Below are 13,142 nucleotides of genomic sequence, written 5' to 3' on the forward strand. Positions count from 1 at the left end.
AGTGGGCTGACACACAAGTTTTACGGCCCGCAAGCACGGCCATTCCTGTTTGCTTTGGATCCTTCTGAAAGCAGCCAAAAAAGCAATGGCTAATGCCAGCCAGAGCGGCTGCCAGCAGGCGTATACAGTTCAGCACACAACACAGATTTTCTGCTCCAACCACACTGAACTTTAAAGAAGCTTGGACCCAACCAACCTTCACCTCTGCCCTCATCTTTCCCCCCTTATCTTACATTTTTATGTTCACACCTCATAAAAGCTCAATTTGTCTCTTCAGTCTGATCTTTAGGACGGAGCCTCTTTTTTTTGTCATTTACAAGCGATGTTGCAGTTTGTGTTCAGGCGTCGTAAAGCTATCGAGATTAGTTTTGCGGTAACAACACTGCCGCACGTATACTCTGTGACTCATGGAGCATTTTTCTAGAATGACAGCGACACAGCGAGCTGCAGATTGGATGAAGGATGGAGATGTGTGCGCTCACACTTAATAGTGGCGTGCAGGCAGCATCGGGGACGAGGAAGGTTAATGTGTGCAGCCATGTTTCATGTGGCAGCTGAGGTGGAAAGTAACTCCTGTTACTCATGTACGTAGGCCTGATGCACTGTAGGTACTTTCTACTTCTAGTCCACTACACTTCAGAGGGGAGTATTATATTATCTTTTACTATTTAATCCAGCACATTTATGAGACGGATAAAGTTGCTTTGCAGATTAAGATCCCAACCCTTTTTGGCCTGTGACCCGTCTAGATGGGGCTCCTTGCCATGTTTCAGATGTCCATGACTTATTTCAACAAAGAGTGATTTCTTCTTTAACTGTGCCAGATGGTTTCATTTAAATAACTCGCTCAGAGAGAGAAAACCATGAATACAAAAATCAGAATCAGATTTATTTTGCTAAGCACATACATACAAGAAATTTACAAATAACAGCTAAGAACAGGGACAACAAAGCTGGACAAATAAAGATAAGGAGTAGATAGGACTGTTATATAAACAATACAAATATTATCTAAATATATATAAAAAGCTCCAATGACACAATATGATAAGAATAAAATAATAAATTAAAATAAAACATCTATAAACAAGTCAAGTCTGTTCTGTAAATACATAAATACTAAATGGATATACGTGGACTGGATGAGTATGAGCTGTATCGACATGTAAAGATGACTGTGAGTACAGTGGGTAGGATTTATAATGGCAGTGACAAAATGAAAAAAATAAAATAACATAGTTTTGGTGCTATATCAATCGCAGAACCCATCGGTCTGATGACAATTTAGACTATGGGGTCCAGATGTAGCAAGCTGATATCCAGATAACGGATTATGGATATCCAAAGGCCAAGACTTCCTCTTCTGTGCGCCGGTCATTGTTTACAGGCCAATTAGCAACTTCCACGTCTAGGCGACGTCTTGACTAATCTCTATAAACAGATATCTGCATATGGATGAAGATAAATCATATTTTAATAAAGCTAATCATCGTTAGACGATAGCCGACGGGTTCAGAGATTACATTTCAGCCAATGCGTTCAGCCCATAGACTGTACAGTATATAAAGATGGACGACTCGTCTCCACTTCCTCCCACTGTACAAAAGTGAAGCCAAAATATCCCAGATACTGGATATCTTGACGCCTCTTGCTCTCCACACAGACTGTTGTAGCAGCATGCAACCAAAGGTTGCACGAACGTAATTTGTCAATACTACTTGGACTACAAACGGAAACAAGAACCCTTCCGATACAAAACTTTATTTTATTTTAATTAACCTTTATTTTTCCGGTATATTCCCATTGAGATTTAAAATCTCTTTTATAAAGGAGTCCTGGCCAGGACGGTAGCATAAAAGTTACACATAAAAGCACAAATAACAGGCTATTCTCAACTGGATGCAAATAGACACTTTTTTAACCAGTGATTTTTTTTCTCAGATGTATCTCCTGATCCTTGGGAAGGGGTGCGATCCTTAGGTTTGGAACCTCTGGAATAAACTACCTGACTCTATGTAAAGTAGTTGAAAGTATCTCCACGTCGACAAGCTGTACAGTAAACAGTAAAATGCCAGTATTAACAACTTTAAGTACATTTTGCTGATTAAACTTCCGTAATTCTACTTACTGTAAGTTTTGAATGCAACACTTGTAATGGAGCTGTTTTACATTGCTGTATACTGGCACTTTCACTTCGGATCTACTTTCCACCGCTGTGCAGCGGTCACAGCCAGATGTGATGTCACCGTCATATGTTCTGTGTTATGGTCCGCGAGTGACGTCTGAAATCTGATTGAGTGGCTAGGCTGAGTCGTTTAAAATTTGATTTGAGTCGGATTTCAAACCACCTACAGTATACGACTTGTCTCTTTGCCATCCACACTTGACAAAAAGCAATCTGATTCCAATGTGGATATGCCAGAAATCAGATTTAGGCTGTCAGTCTGAACACAACCATACTTTCTGTTTCTTTTCTTTTTTTGTATCTCCCCTCAGCATCTGTCTTCAACCCTTTTCTTCACTCGCTCTGTCTCTCACCAGACGCTGTGACATCACCCTTTAGTTTCATTGTTGCAAAATTGTGACTCGGGATGCGAGTTGGATCAAATGTCTGGTCTAGTCAACACAAAACACCGGCTACCACTTCCAAACCAAACACCACATAGACGTTATGCAACTCCCTGGACTTCCTGTTATTGCTCACCTTAAACTTTTCCTTTATTAAACCTTCTCACAGCCTGATATCATGAAATGAAAGAATCCTTTCATGTGGGAAAAAAATGTAACCATTCTGTTTATATGTACTGCTTTAATACCAGATCCACTCTGAATAAAACATGCGTATCCAGGCTGAGACTTAATTCCCTGCCTGCACGGCTGGCTTAAGGCATAGGGCGTCCGCCTATATACTGGCCTATTTAAAGGCCTGATAACAGTCCAATCGGGTGCCCTGACATGCTCTGTCGGTGGCTTTGACAGCACTCACAGGAGTCTGAATATGTGTTTGCATGTTCACCTCTTTGGATATGTCTTTTTTCTTTGTGTATGTGCCCTTCGCCTGTCTGCACGAATTGTTTTCTTTCCCCTACTTATGTGTTGCCTTCTTTTTCTTGTTTATTGTATGTCCCTGTGTTGTATGGATGATCTTCTCTTCTAGCACTCGACACCATTATTTTCCTATTTTGCATGTCGCTTGTTGAGTTGTTGTTGAGTTAGCTCCCGCTGTCAGCGTGCCTGCTGAGTGATCCATTCGCCTCCATCTAAAAAGCCTCTCAGTAATTGCTGGGTAATTGTTTGTCCAGTAATGCAGAGTGCAAAAAAGCCCGGTCTCTTATTATGACTGTTGAAATTTTTTTTTTTGTCGAAACAATAACGCCGTCAAAAAAAGAAAGGAGAGAGTTCTGCCTTGTGGCAAGATTTTGTCACATGTTTCCAAAGCCAATTATTCAAATAACCTGGACTGCTATTGAAACAGTGAGGAATAATCCCTCCCAGGTGGCATGCAGTTTTCACTTTGTTTTAAGAAAAATAAGCTTTCTCGACTCATAACAGCCTCTGGCGAGCGTCCCGCTCAGCCACATTTCCACTTTCACATGACCTTCTAGCAGACCTGGCCTGGAGCGGGGAGCCACATCGTCCGTCCCTGAACACACCTCTGTTTGACTGGCCCAGATAATTCAAGGCATGCTTATCTTTTTCTTCTGCATCCTCCTCCTCCTCCTCCTCCTCCTCTTCCTCTTTCTCCTCCTCTGTGTTTACAAGTTTGACTCAACTCCAGAGATGCAATTGGCTTGTAAATTTCATTTATGTGTATTTACAGTTTTGTTTTACGAGGACAGATACGTCCCCCGCTCAGACGCTGGAAGCCTTTGAAATTCATCACAGTGTCGGGGTCGTGTCAGGTGTTATTCAGTCTGTCTGCGGCGGGGCTGAACATATATTGATGCTGTGTTTAGACAGTTTTAATGCGAGCAATCAGTCAACTAGTGCTGGAAGAACTAGTGGATTTTTTCAAATTGATTAGTTGCTTAAAGGATTAGCTTGAAATACGCTCATTTGCTTTCTTGCTGAGAGTTAGGCGAGAAGATTGATACCACACTCAGACATGTCTGTCTTTTGAATATGAATCTACCACCAGCAGCTGGTTAGCTTAGCTTAGACAGCTGCTGGTGTATATACTGTAAATGTAAATAAAAAGTGGACGTATTCACAATGACGTCGCCCATTGAAGCCTTGAGTTCAGCATTTTGGCTGTTGCAATCTTGGTTTTATTGAAAAAGACTTGAAACTAGTGATTGAGACCATAAACTCATGTTTACAATGTTTAATGACTTAATAAATCAAAGTGAGATGTAGGCTCATTTTCTCATAGACTTCCATACAATCAGACTTCTATTTACAACCAGAGGAGTCGCCTAACCTGCATTCAATTAGATAGAATGCAGGTTTAAGGCACTTCCACATTGGTTTCACTTTTCAGAACCGGAGGTAGCCAACTGGTAACAAAATCTGCCTACCACCAACTTTAAAACTTGCTAATGGACATGTTATATCTTGTGGTTTTACACGGCATGACAGTGGGACAATGCCTCTGTGCTTCAGTTTAAGTATTAACAAAGGAGATATAACATGCTAATAAGTGAGCTTTAGAGGTGCTGCTGGTAGGCTGATTATTTTATCTTTGGGCCGAGCCAGGCTAGCTGTTTCCCACCTGTTTCCAGTCTTTCTGCTAAGCTAAGCTAACCAATTACTGGCTGTAGCTGTATATATATCCAGATATAGGGGTGGTATTCATCTTTTCATCTAACTCTCTTCGACAAAGCGAGTAAGCAACTTTCCAAAAATGTCGAACTAACTAAGGAAATGGAAAATGTCACCAAATGGCTCCTGTCTCACTGTAAATGTTGGAAAAACTGTAACTATGTACTTCTCTAACAGATACAAGCTTGTCCTGACATTTGCGACTTAATAATGTGGAAGATTATAAATACTTGTGTGTCAGTCTTGATCCATTTTGATTTCAAAATCAATATTAAAAAGCTCGGTAACACACTAAAATTTTACCTTTCAAATTTTTGACATAAGAAACTCCCTGACAGTTGAGGCATCAAATACATATTAAAATTCACATTTGTCATACTATTTGACAAGTTGGTCTTAGGCAGGTAAAACAACCATATGACCACTTGAATCATTCAATACAAATACTCTTAAAATTCATGATTAAAAAAAATATGTCAATATATGTGCTCTTTTACTATCAAATCTTCTTGTAATGTCTAATTTTTCTTACTATTTTTATTATTCTACCTATACTGCCTCGGGACTACGGGCAGAAAATAGCAATTTGCTAAAACCAGGTACATTATATCTCGACTTGTTTTATATGAGGTTAATGCTCTTTGTGCATTGTCCCTGTTCAAATAAAGAAACCTAACACTTTTAAGGAATTCATCAAGCAAACATGCATAATATTCACTGATTTCAGCTCCTCAAATAAGAGGACTTGCAGCTCTTCTCTCTTTTTAAATGAAATATCTGGTTGTTTTTTGATCTACCGTTGTCACCTTTCCCTCTGGGAACTTGACCTTTCACAGATTAAATAATTTAGTAATAAACACCACCAATAGATTGCTGTATAATGACCATGAAAAAGGATCATTATATTTGCAACCCCGCCACCAACTGCACCAGCAACCCCTCCGTCTGTTCTCGACTTCCCGGGCTGAGATTTTTATTTACTTTCCGGATAACAGGGGAGAGCTGTGAGAGCTAGCTTCTAAAACAGGAAATGGAATTGGCTTTTCGCAAATGTTGGTGTGTGTGTGTGTGTGTGTGTGTGTGTGTGTTTGCATTAAGGAGTCAGAGAGACAGAGCCACGCAGCACTTTAATATCCCCAATAACGTTGGAGAGACGGGGCATCTGTTTGAGAATCCCACATCAAACGAGACGGCGTGTCAGCGCAGGGTTATGCATATATTTCGCTTGTTCTTCCCATCCAACGGGAGCGGGCGGGTGCAGGAGCTGATGAGTGGAAGGAGATACTGTTTTGATCAAGACTATAGCAAGCGAGGATTGTAGAAACCAAACAGAGAGAGAATTCTCGAGTAAACACATAGACACAGTCAAAACAGCTATGAGAGAAATCAATTACGTTATCAAGGTTGGGTGTTCTGTTCTCGTTCTGCTGGCGGCGCTGGCGGGGGATGTTGTTTTCCTTCGAGGGCATCTGGAGGAGATTAGGGTCCGGCCTGACATTGCAGCCCCAGTGAAACATGACTCAGGGATGAATGGAGGCTTTTAGACCAGTGTCTGTCTTCCCACACGTTGTTCTGCTATTCTTTATTTGTCCGTCACCCAATAAAACACGCACGGCGTTATCTGATACCCGCACGCCCGGCGAGCAAACAAGCTTCTGCCAATCTCATTCTCTTCTTTAAAAACAAGGCGTTTTTTTTTATCGTGTAAGAAAGCAAAGCCTCGGAAAAACAAGACATCACCGTCGATATTATTGGTTTCAAATCAGCTGTCGGGGCGCAGACTGTACATCATTGTGAGAGAATGTAATTTGTAAGGTCAGCAAATGTCTGTTTTTTCTCTTGTAGCAGCCACAGAGCAGAGCGGGCGGCGTGAGGGAATGTAACAGAATAACACGAGTTTAGGCCCAGCTGAGACCAAATTACCTGCAAAGAGAAGTGCGTATTCAGAGCCCTTGTTTGGATACTACATCGCTGCGGGTTGGACCCTTATTAGATTCGGCCTGCGTTTCCACTTGTGGCTCAGACGAGGCCCTCTCCGACAGCCTTTATCCAGTTACGTCTGGGCCCACGGCGCTCCGGGGGGTGCTCGCATTTGCTCCTCCGTTATGGACTAATGCATGTCACCGAGGCCACCTGCAGTTAGAGTGAACAAGGCTTACCGCCACTCAGCTGGGCAGCAGAAAAAGAGGGGAAGTTAGAGCATTAAAGTGGGGAGTAGGCAGAAGGTTTTTGGCATTATTGAGCATAAATTTCATAATAATCTTTCAGCATATTGTAATTCAAGTGTTCTGAGAGAAAACTAGACTTCTGCATCTCGTAGGGCTGTCAAAGATAATAACGTGTTAACGCAAATTCGTTTTAAGGCCATTAATTTCTTTAACGCATTAATGCCATCTATCTTTCGGAGGTTATAGCTGGCTCAGAAACCAGAAAACCTAAGGAATTCATCGGTACCAACCATGTCATACTAGCTTGTTGAGAAGGAGGCTAAATAACGCTCCAAACTTACACAAAATGTTGGCCATTAATGGCCATTTTCAAAGGGGTCCCTTGACCTCTGACCTGCAGATATGTGAATGAAAATGGGTTCTATGGGTACCCCTCATAGTAAAGTCAGCACACTGACACACTGACAGCTGTTGTTGCCTGTTGGGCTTGAGTTTGCCATGTTATCATTTGTGCATATTTCTTATGCTAAATGCAGTAACTGTGAGGGTTTCTGGACAATATTTGTCATTGTTTTGTGTTGTTAAGCATATTTGCCCACTCCCATGTTGATAAGAGTACTAAATACTTGACAAATCACCCTTTAAGATACATTTTGAACGGATAAAAAATGTGCGATTAATTGCGAACACTCGTGCGACTAAACTTGATTAAATATTGTAATTGATTGACAGCCCAAGCATCTCCTCATGGCTCTGTTTTCAGACTTTAAAAAAGTCTAGCCCATAATGTGAGACTTTGGCCAATCACAGGTCATATTTGCTCCAATCTTGCCTACTGCAGCTTTAAGGCCGTCTTATTACATCGCCTAACGCAGGTCACTTAGCTGAAGGGTATAAACACGTATATATATATATATATTTCATACATTGTAAGGACTTCTTGTGGCCGTTTTATGCTGCAGTTAGACTTCCATATCTCTGTGAAAGCGGTTTTGTTGCCTCCATAATTGCCACACTAGATGCTGCCACTGCTGCTGTTGTCAATTGTATTTTTACATTTTATTGTGAGAGAATATGCGAGCCGAGGTAGCGACTTGACACGTTAACGTCGAGGCGTATCTGTCGGTATGCGTGCTCAGCCTCGCAAACACTTTTCTGTGGCCCTGAGAATGACTGTGTGAGAGAGAGAGACAGAGATTCAGGAATTGTTTCCATTTCTTTAGTCTATAGTCAAAGGCAACAAGACTACATGGCGCTGTTCTCTTTGAGCGCACGCCACCGTCCCGTTTCAATTTCAACCCCCTCAGCACATCGGCGACGCAATTGCTTCCTACTGCAATTTATTACGGCTGAAATTGAAAGATTCCAAGGTGTGAGTCAGTTTGTGTTGGCTGCGAACGCGCCGGCTGGTTGCTTTCACCGCTTTCCTCCGTCTCTTTACACGGCCAGAGCTGCGGATTGTCCCCCCGTCTAGGTTTGTGAGAGCTGTAGTTATTGTAACCAAAGGAAAGAGAAAGAGAAAGAGAGAGTGAGAGAGAGAGAGAGAAAAAAAAGGCTTTTCCAAAGCAAAGAGGGAGGATGGCAGTGGTCCCATTAGTTGACCCCCAGGCGAGCTCTCTGGAGGCATATAGGCTTACCAGCGTCAAAGCATAAGAATATGCACCGGGCAGCATCAAAGCGGCGGCGCCGGGGCAGCCGATAGCTTGTGGTGACATTGTGCTTTGGGGACGGAGAGCACTCTCCGACCGTCATTACCGTGGATCCCTCACATCGTCTATTTATAATCAATTTTCCATTCTCCCATATGGTGTCGGGGAAAGAAAAGAGACGAGGGACAAAGAGGGGCTGAACAGGGAGCCGGTGGAGAAATTACACAACGGGGACTGTTCACATAAATGGACCCAGACGTGTGAAAGCAACGGCGGTTTAGCGAGGCCATTTCTTTTAAAAAACAGAGCTAAGGCGAGGAATAAAAAACATTCGATTCCTACAGTGGCTGCTGTGGCTCAGAGGGTAGAGCAGGTTGTCCACCAATCGGAAGGTCGGTGGTTCGATCCCCGGCTGCTCCGGGTCACATGTCGATGTGTCCTTGAGCAAGACACTTAACCCCAAATTGCTCCCGGAGGCATAGCCATCGGTGTGTGAATGAGTATTTAGATTAAATCCTGATGGGCAAAGTTGGCACCTTAGTAGCCTCTGCCATCAGTGTATGAATGTGTGTGTGAATGGGTGAATACTGACATGTAGTGTAAAGCGCTTTGAGTGGTCGGAAGACTAGAAAAGCGCTATATAAGTCCAAGTCCATTTACAGTGCAGAATGGTCCCCATTTAAATTAGCCAATAAAGTGTTTAAATCATTATTAGCAACAAAATGGCCTCATTTACAGGCACAAATTGAAGCAGTGAATGAGTATTGTTCCGCTGCTTCTATTCGTCCCCGATGCGTTTTATTATCAGGGGGCTTTTTACACTCTGATTACTCAGAGTGGTGTATTTTTACAGTTTTTTTTTTGTGTGTGTGTGTGTGTGTGTATTGAAAATGCACTCATGAGTGGAATTTGTTTTGATTTGGTTAAATGTCAAAGGAGCCACACTGTCAAAGGAAGAACGCCGCACATCTTTGTATGCCCAGATGAGAAATGTAGCCGTGTGGGAGTGTGTGTGTGTTCATTCCCCTTCCTGAAAGCATTCTTGATGGAGGTGATGAACCCACATCGCAATGACATTCTGCCTAAGTGTGTGTTTCTGCGTGCCTGCGGTGTTATGTTTTGTCTTTGACACACTAAAGGAAGTGGAATTCAGCTCGGTCTCGAGGCTGCGACAGGGAAATATGACCAAACGGAGACAATAGGGGTCAAGTATTCTTCTTCTTCTTTTTTTTCTCCCCTTGCATCCTTAATACCCAACGCTCATTCAGGGACACACGGATGAGGTCCTTGGCCTTGCCGTACCACTTTACACCCACTTCCCCCCGCGGCGACGGTAATAAGTCTGGAAGTGTAACCAGTTTCAGAATTGATGCGGGTTAAAGAAAAGCAACGGCGGGACTGACCTTTTCGTTAATCCCTCTCATTTTTCTGCTGCTTCGGGTCCACCGACACCATCAGACACACGGTCCAAAGTGGCATTACGGCGCCCTCCGAGTCTTGCAGCGTTTTATTAATGATAAAGTAATAATCTGTGACATTTGCTGGTAATTTGCTGCTCTGTTTTGAAGAGAGCTTTTGCTGCGTTCTCTGATGTAAACACGGTGTGACAAGAGGACCCAGTTCTGGGGAACAAGAAGTGATGCAAGCTAATTCCAAAGAACGTATGTTGCCAAGAAGTGAAAGTCAATTGTTCGTTCCTTCAGCGCCCAGCAGGAAAGCTGCAGCACTGCAGCACTTCCACCATTTTGGACTTAAAGCGACTACCGGACGCCAGTAAAACAAAATTACTTCTATTCTATTGTCATATTCTACCGAAATGACCTGTGTTGAAGAGTAAAATATTATAGATATAATACGCGTTTTCAGTCCAAAATGGAGGCAGCGGCTGTTGTCAAAAAAACACCGGAGTTTCGTCTTAATTCTACTGTTAATTCTACAACCTATTACATTTGTTACAGTTACACTTACAACTGTCTCTCAGTAAACAACAGCAGGTAGGAAGTAAAGTTACGCGGTCAAATGAACAATAATGGAAAAACAATTGCTCGTCAAGTGACAAGTGATAAAAACGATAAAGAATGATATAAACGATAAAAAACAATAAACTGATAAAAAACAATAAAAAACTATAAATTGATACAAAAAAAACAATAAAAAAACGATAAAAAATATAAAAACGATAAAAGAATGATAAAAGGATTAAAAAACTATAAAAAACTATAAAAACAATAAAAGCAATTAAAAAAATAGAAAATACAAGAAATGATAAAACTGCTTAAAAAACAATAAAAGTGATAAAAAATAAATGAATAAGATGACTAAACATAAGATGAGCATAAACCCAATATGTAGTGAATACATTAATAACACATTCCAGGAGGAGGAACAGCAGTTTATCACAAAGAGAAGAACTGTGTAGCCACCAAGAGTAATGTCAACATCTATGATTGATCAGACAAAATAATAGAACTCATATTATATATAAAAAAAAACTCAAAAATCAGGGACATAAAATCCAAGGCACAAAGCCATCAGAGTATTGGACACATTTGATTGATTGACAGATGATCTCAGGGGTATCGCAGGGTAAAAACAGAAAGCTCGTCTTCAAAGCTATTACTAAAATAAAAACACAACAATAAATATAAGGATTATTATTTTTTAAAAATCAATCAAAGTCCCATCAAACGTCTCGCTGACGTGCAGCGTCGTCAATGTAAAACCGTCATTTAAAACGGAGCATGATCGCTGTTATAAATATGGAGACTAAACCAAACTCAAGTCAAAGTAAACTTTAAAAAACAATGTGCAAAATGAGTCACGGAATAGTTCTGCTCTGTTGACCTCGCTGGTAATTTAAAGAACAGATGAGTTTAAAGAAAAGAGAAAAAAAACACAATAGCGTTCTAAAAAAGTGTGGAAATGATTCAATTTATAAACAGAAAATGACTCCAATTTACAGTAAATGTTTAAATGGTTAAGAGGTATTATTATGGGTGCAAAATACAGGGAAACATTTGGAGAAAATAACCTGAATGCTGATGATTTCTACACAGACAGAACTAAGACATCCACCTTGCTTTGCCAAAAACAATTAGAAAGCTTTTGAGGTGACTTAACACCGCCGGACAGCTTCACCACGGATTACTCAGTTATAGGAGATCATTAATATTTTTGACACGGCACTTATTATTCATGGATTAAATTTGCATTAACGAAGTAAAAAAATTTTCAAAGGATATTTCCTTCGGATCTCTCCCCTCAGGACGTGACAGGATTTAGTTCAAAATGTTCCAATAATAATGATAATCAGTAATAATAAATATACTATAACTCAAGACTTTTTCAGAGAGATGAGTTGAGTGTAAGAGGAGAGAAAAATCAGCATGGACTCCATCTGCTAACACTCGTCGTAGCCGCGCTTCCTGGACTCGGAGGCCCCCCCTCACACGCTCTGCCTATATAGTCTGGAATTATGTGACCGGTTGATGAGTAGTTGTGTCGAGTTGGAAGGTCCTTGGCGAGAGGCCTTGGGCACCACTGGAAGACTATCAGAGTGCAGAGTCATTAGAAATCCCTCATTCTCACTCCGCTGTGTAAACGGCCCGGCGGCCTCCATCCGAACGGGCCCCGAGGAAGGATCACCTCCGTCGGGCTGAAATTGGATCGTGCACAGAGGAGAGGGGAGCTGCGGGAGCTGGGCGGGGAGGGGGGAAAAAGTTATGTGTTCCTATTTATTGACTCGGCTGCAGAGATCACTAAACTGTTTCAAGGGAGAATGAAGTTTGGGGAGTTTTTCCCATAAGCACTGCGGGCATTAGGGGAGTGAAAAGTTGCTTTCATAAAAGCTTTAAATGACTATGGAGAAGAGAACTCCATTGGAAATGTACTTAAACCCGCACAAGGGTCGAGTATTTTAGTGTTGTTTTTTTTTGCCTTACATAGTTGTATTTAATCCCAGCACAGCGTGACCACGAACACAACTGTAATGGAACCATACTGTTGGAATAATGTTTGCTTAAGTGTATTAAAAAAAAATACATGACCCTAAAGAAACAAGACAGGGCACCACCTGCAACATCTGCAGAATAAATTCTACTTAATATCCGAGCGGAAGCAAATGCACTATACTCTCTATATTCACAATAATAGTTGAGGGAATGAAAACATATTTTCTACACAGATATTAAACCACATTGAACACGGTTATTTGAGCCCCTGTGTTTCCTCGAATCAATCCTCTTCAGTCTTTAAATATCCCCCAAGTGATTAGAAATATGAATGTCATATTCCTTGAGCCAACTCTATATTACTTCAGAGGAAGGTGGCAGGAAGAAGAAATCCTTAATTCACAGTAAATAGCTAAATAAAAAAGACAGAAAGAAACTAACCTGACTGGAACTGATTCTAGTATGTTTGCCATAAAAGAAAGAACTGAGAAATGTTCTGTATCTCTGCAAAATAATGTTATTATTATAATCTTTACTCAAATTCAGTAGCTTGACACTTCAATAAATTATACATTTTGACCAGTGTTGGGCAAGTTACTTGAAAAATGTTACTT

At 41.2% G+C, this 13,142-nt stretch overlaps 1 protein-coding gene and 1 long non-coding RNA gene across 2 annotated transcripts in view; one reads left to right on the plus strand and one right to left on the minus strand.

Annotated features, from left to right (window-relative positions):
- flrt2 (fibronectin leucine rich transmembrane protein 2) overlaps nt 1–13,142 on the plus strand; it is a 56,114-nt gene that overhangs the window by 10,774 nt on the left and 32,198 nt on the right. The window lies entirely within an intron of this gene.
- The window catches only part of LOC141755703 (uncharacterized), a 90,016-nt gene continuing 82,743 nt past the window's right edge, over nt 5,870–13,142 (minus strand). The window contains exons 2-3 of the long non-coding RNA XR_012591322.1: nt 6,156–6,930; nt 5,870–6,025 (exon numbers count right to left, since the gene is read on the minus strand). This is a non-coding gene — a long non-coding RNA (uncharacterized LOC141755703). The remainder of the gene's footprint in view (nt 6,026–6,155; nt 6,931–13,142) is intronic.

Source organism: Sebastes fasciatus, chromosome 18 (assembly GCF_043250625.1).
Source record: "Sebastes fasciatus isolate fSebFas1 chromosome 18, fSebFas1.pri, whole genome shotgun sequence".
Classification (NCBI taxonomy): Eukaryota; Metazoa; Chordata; class Actinopteri; order Perciformes; family Sebastidae; genus Sebastes; species Sebastes fasciatus.